Source organism: Sorex fumeus, unplaced genomic scaffold (assembly GCF_029834395.1).
Source record: "Sorex fumeus unplaced genomic scaffold, SorFum_2.1 ptg000006l, whole genome shotgun sequence".
Lineage (NCBI taxonomy): Eukaryota > Metazoa > Chordata > Mammalia > Eulipotyphla > Soricidae > Sorex > Sorex fumeus.
In genome coordinates this window covers 25,928,754-25,934,915 of record NW_026606063.1, presented here as the reverse complement: position 1 = coordinate 25,934,915, position 6,162 = coordinate 25,928,754, and the positions used below count along the sequence as shown (strand labels likewise).

Sequence of the window (6,162 nt, the reverse complement as noted above, 5' to 3'; positions counted from 1 at the left end):
TTCCTGGCTCTACACTCAGAGGCAGTGCTCAGGGGAATACATCGTGCTTGACAAGGATCGAACCGAGATCAGCTGCATACCAGTCAGAAGCTGTAATGCCTTTAGTGGGGGCAATTTGACACTCAAGACCTCTGCAAACTGCTAGGTAATAGTGAGAAAAGAAAAATCAATCAAGCCAGGAATATAATCCCCTCATCCCCTCTTCCATGCGCTATTCCAGGCTCAGTGATCAAGGGTTTCTCTTGCTTCTGGTGGTGCCCCAGAAGGACAGAGCGGGATTTTCTGCAAAGTCTGTGCTCCAGCCCAGTGAGCTCTCTCCAGACCTCCAGCTGATCTATTTAATGAACAGCTGTAATTTCTTGCTTCCCAGGCGACTCCACTTAGATTTTCCTATGCAATACTTGGGGTATATTTACTCTCAACAACAGAGGCAAATTTCATTTTAAAGTCAATGCCTCTCTGGAGCCACATCTGTGGGATTGAATGTGAGTGGAGACATCTGAGCAACTTCTCCACCAGATGGCAGTCATCACATAAGCTTGCTAGACGGCCATTAACAGTCAACACAGCGGCTCCTATGTTGAGAGTGTGTCTAAGGAGCTTACAACACCTGTCTGGTGTGAGGCTGGTTTTTGTTTGTTTGTTTAATGAATCACAGTGAGATACAGTTACAGACTTACAAACTTGCATGATTATGTTTCAGTCATACAATGTTCAAGTACCCATCCCTCCACCAGTGCCCATTCTCCACCACCAAAGTTCCCAGTATCCCTCCCACCCCTACCCCCCTGGTCTCTGTGGCAAGCACATTACCTCTCTCTCTCTCTCTCTCTCTCTCTCTCTCTCTCTCTTTGGGTATTATGGTTAGCAATACAGGTGCGAAGCGGCCATCATGTTTGGTCCATAGTCTACTTTCAACACACATCTACCATCTTGAGCGAGCCCTCCAAGCATAACATATCCTTAGTGGTCTCTTCTCTATCCCAGCTGGTGGGGCTCTTTTTTGTTGTTGTTGTTGTTGTTTGTTTGAAATTTTTATTAGTGAAACACCATGAGGTATAGTTGTAGATTTACAAATTTTTGTGCTTGGGTTTCAATTATACAATGATCAAACACCCATCTCTCCACCAGTGTCTATGGTGAGGCTGTTTTGACCGCCATCATTCTTTTCCTCATGGACTTGACCCTGAAACACATTTAGGCTTGGTTATATAGCAGTCACATATTAACCCTAAAGAAATGCTAATTTGTTGCATTTCAGACGGCACCAAGTCTGGAAGAGGCTCTATCACAGTCCCTTACCATCCAGGACCAGGAGACACTGGGGTTGTGCATCATCCCAACGCAGGGCAATCTGGGTTGCTTCTGCAGGAAAGGACGTGAGAGCCACAAATTGTTGTTCCAACGCTTCCCTTCTCATAGCAAAGTGGTCAGAAACGACAAGTGGTCTCACGACATCCAGTCTTGGAGGAAAATCAGATCTTGGTTTTCCTCCAAGGTATATCTACGTTACTGCTTATCTCTAACCTGCCCTTCTGCAATAATGGCTGCCCTACATAATGGCTAGGGCTCTAGCAGCTCGGATTTTGAAGTGACTTTGGGAACAGTAGCCAAGCATGAAGGAAGAACTACTTGGAAGTCTTAGTCCCTGACTTATTGGAGTAACCATACCAATTGAACACAACCTCAGGACTTCCTAAATGTGAAAAATAATTTTGGGAGAATCTTGCCCCATCCCCCCAAAAAAGTTATTTGGGTGTTTTATTACTTGCAGTTGAATTTAACTTATACCAATATGGCGCCTAAATGCAAATTCTATAGGGGTTCTTTTCCTAATTAACATTTTCCTTTCTTCTGTCCAAGTTCAAAATTGCTAGACACAAATCTGAGAAAGAGATCAAAATATCTTTTTTTGGGGGGGGGGTTACACCCAGCGATGCTCAGGGGTTACTCCTGGCTCTGAACTCAGAAATTACTCCTGGAAGTGCTTGGGAGACAATATGGGATGCTGGGAATTGAACCTGGGTTGGCCATGTGCAAGGCAACGCCCACTGTACTATTGCTCCGGCCCCGAGAGCAAAATCTCTTGGGCTAACTGAAGGTAAGTGATCGCTGACACTTCATCCCGGAATGGGGCAGTTCACCTACTTCTGCTACTGAAATTTCTCACATGTCGCACCACAGACATCTGAACCCGTAATGTGGACTGTCCTCCACAGCTCAGTAACACCACTGGCCTCTACCTCTAGGTGCGTGTCGTGCCAATCAATCTTGATCATTTCTCCAGAGAGTACCTATGTCACATACAACAAACTTTGCCCCCATGGAGATCCACTGGCACAATTAAGCAATCAAAATGCCTATTTCCAGGCTGAAAAAAAAAATCCAGAGAGGAGACCCAATCTTCAACACCCAGTTCCTTTTCACAACTTTATCAGAGCCAGAGAGCCCCCTTCCCCCCACTTTCCTTCTGAGGAGACTGGATGGCAGTAGAAGCTAAGAGGGTCACTCTAATCAGCGTCCCAATTGAACACTAATCTAGTTTGGAAAATTCCTTCATTCCTCCTTTTTAAAAAAATTTTTATTCACGAAAGTTTGTAAGTCTACAACTGTACCTCCTGGTGTTTCACTAATAATAATATTAATAATTAAAAAAGCTGGAGGGCGGGGAGAAACAAATGACACATGAAGGAAGTCAGAAGAAGGACAAGCCCAGGATGACATCACTATTATGTGGGATTTAGAGTTACTGGACTAGGAAATGCAATGGTTTAAAGGGGGCGGCCGTCGGGGGGAGAGGGGTTGCCTAGATCCCCCTTGGCCCGAGTATAGGGAGAAGGAAAGAAAAATGAAGGGGAAAGGGAGGAAAGATAGATGAGAAGCAATGAAGGACAGGGGCCATAAGGATTCAAGTACATCAGTGGTATTAAGGAATGACAGAGCTGAATATCCAAACCACAGAGTCAGCAACATTGAAATCACAGGGCCCAAACTTTAATAACCAAACGTGAAAGTTGCCTGTGAGGATGGCAGCCTGGGACTGGAGTTGGGGTGGGAGCATAAGAGAGGAAATCTGAAAACACTGGTGGAGTAAAGTTGATACTGGTGGCAGGATTAGTAATGGCACGTTGTATGTCAAATACCTAACTATGAATAACTTTGTAACCCACTGTGCTTTAATAAAATAAAATTTGGAAGAAAAATTTATTTTTGGCTTTTTAGGTACACCCAAAGATGCACAGGGGTTACTCCTGGCAGTGCCCAGGGGACCATATGGAATGCCGGGGATCGAATCCGGGTCGGCTGCATGCAAGGCAAACACCCTACCCTCTGTACTAACGCTCCAGCCCTTCTTAATTTTTGCTCTTTTCTCTGCTCCATCTCTTCGAGCATCCCCTTCCTGTCCTTGGGAGGGCAGGCTGAAAGTCCCAACTTCACTCCCTGCCATGTGACGGCTGCGCGGTAGGACCAGAACAAGTGATCAGTCAGTGCTCTGTGGTCAGAGCAGTGAACACAGGGGCCAAGGCTAGGAGGCACTTCCTGGACCTTCAGCACTGACGCCTGGTGCCGTGGGTGAGGAAGAGAATCAAAGCTTCAGCTTGAGAACACTGGCGCGAGTGAAGTGCTTTTCCAGACCCGAGTATGTGGTTTTATTTTCATTTCCAAATTCTTCTGTTGTTGTTTTGCAGCCTCAACCCAGCAAAATGCTCAAGACTTCCTCCTGGCTCTGCACTCAGGAACCATTCCTGGTAGGTTGGTGGGACCATGTGGGGTGAATGGAACCGTGGCCTGCTGTATGTGAAGCCAACACACTACCATCATTTCAGCACTCTGGTCCCCTTCACTCTTAAATGATAGATAAGCAAAACAGCAGTTTCCTGAGGTTTATTATTCGTGGAGAGAAAGGCTGGTTCCGGCTTAAGCCCTTTCCAACCTTCATGGGTGTGACTCAGAGCACTGAACTTGATGGTGGCTGTCACATATGTCTCTAACACCGAGAAACAGGCCAAAAGGGAGGGTGTCAAAGGTGTCGGGTTAAAAGCCTGCCTCCTGACAGCTCATGGCACAAAGGTCACTGAAGAGGAATCCAGATGGGGATGTAATCTTGAAAAGCAAAAGAGGAAGACAATTCCAGGCAAAAGGATCTGAACAAAGGAAGCAAGCTGGGAAAGTGCAGTGAGTTTCAGGCACAGCAACACATTTACTCTGTAAAGATGGGCTGGGGCGGGGTTGGCGCGATAGCACAGCGGGTAGTGCGTTTGCCTTGCATGCAGCCGACCTGGGTTCGATCCCATATGGTCCCGAGCACTGCCAGGAGTAATTCCCAAGTGCAAAGCTAGGAGTAACCCCTGAGCATTGCTGGGTGTGATCCAAAAAAGTGGGAAGAAAAAAAAAAAGCTGGGCTGGGGTTCCTCAGGTCTACAAGGGCTGTTTGGACTTCAGCAGAAAAAAGAAAGGTGAAGCTGCAGTGTTGAGAAAGTAGGGGACTCAAAGGAAGGCAGAGCTGGGGAATGCGGTCCAGTGATGCTCTCTTTAGCAGCTGTCTGAAGAGTTTAGGCACCAGAAGATTAGGTGAGGGGACAGAAATACTTACTTGCACAGTTAGCACAGCGGGTAGAGCACTTGCCTTGTACGACCTTGGTTTGATCCTGGCATCCTACATGGCCTTCTGAGCCCCGATAGAATAAGCCCTGAACACAACCAGGTGTGGCCCGCAAACCAGCATATTTGCACATAATCATTTGCATGGTGCATCTCCAGCCGGAAGGCCCTTCACTTCCACTCTACCTCCAAACTACCTGCCAGTCTGCACCTCTCAATCCAAAGGCGGCTCACCCTGCAGTGCCTTTGTTGGCTTTTAGGGTCCTGCTGACGTAGGCAGGATAGGCAAGGCCCCCTGACAAGGCAATGGCATAAGCCAATCTTGCGGAAAACAAGAAAACCAGGTACTAAGGCCTCATAAGACCCTCACCTTTTGACAGCAACAGACCCAGAGAAGCTCCTGCAGAAACAAAAGGCCAGGAAAGCAACTTCAAAGAAGACCATCACCACTCCCAACTCCCGTGGTAGCCTCCTTAGCAACGGACTATTTCCTGAAGTCCCACATGGGGGCAGGTTGAAGAAACATATAAAGGCCACCTGGATCAAAGAAAAGGTGTGAATGTGCTGCCAGAGTCCATGAGCTGCTTGCGCCCACGTGGCTATGCACGTGTCACCCGCAACTCCCCTCTTGAGATGTGTATTTTCATGCTTTCCTGTCTAATGCCGGGATGTGTGCAGGGCTCTCTCCGCCCTTGGCGAAGCCCACGTTCTCTCCTGAGCATATTACTTTCCACTCTCTCTCCCTCCTTCCCTTCAAGACCTCCAAATAAAATCTACTTACTTCACTGCTTGTCTACTGAAATTTCTTGCTGCGAAGCGAGACAAGAACCCAGTAACCCTGGGTCCCAGGTGGCAGAGGGAGACAGGGAGAAAGTGACCGTCTTTCTCCTCCCCACTTCACATAAGTCACCCGTGGGGCCCACCGACATCACTGCCTCCTTCCACTGCCCCCCGCGTTCCCACGAAGACATTTTCTTCTGTATTTCCCTTTAAAATACAAAGACAGGGAAGAAAACTAAAAAGGCAGGTGTTTCTCCCAGCCCTCCCCCTCTCGCCAGGTGAGTCGCCTTCACACCAGACTGAGGACACTCCACTCAGAACCTACTCTCCACCACCTGGTCAGCGACCTGCACTGGGCCGTGAAGCACCTCCCAGCAATTCTCTGCCCTCTTTCCACCTTATCTACACAGCCGGGCTGCCCCACTCCTCATCCAATGCTGTGCCCTGCCGACCACCGAGCTGTTGCGGCATCCTATGCAACAGCAGGACCTGGACGGAGACCCCAAGGCTCATGACACAGAGCATGTATGTCAGCAGCTGCCAGTAAGACCCTTTTCAAAATTTAGATTTTGACCCATTTTATTTTTTTGTTGTCAATCCTCCCAGGATTAGTGTGTGTGTGTGTGTTGTGTGTGTTGTGTGCTTTAATCCCTTAATACCTCATTTCAAGTTGCTTCGAAGTGTTCTTTGAGAGTAAGAGAGGTCTGCAATGTGGATCTGAATGATAGCCGCAAGAAACCGATGGGGGAGGCAGGTTAAGTGTGAGCGACTTAATTTTAC

At 47.7% G+C, this 6,162-nt stretch overlaps 1 long non-coding RNA gene across 1 annotated transcript; it reads left to right on the top strand.

Annotated features, from left to right (window-relative positions):
* Positions 1-3,463: 3,463 nt before the first annotated feature.
* LOC130036861 (uncharacterized) lies at positions 3,464-5,360 on the top strand. Its single transcript, XR_008794462.1, has 3 exons — positions 3,464-3,573; positions 3,690-3,749; positions 4,983-5,360. It is a non-coding gene; the product is annotated as an uncharacterized LOC130036861 (long non-coding RNA).
* Positions 5,361-6,162: the final 802 nt, after the last annotated feature.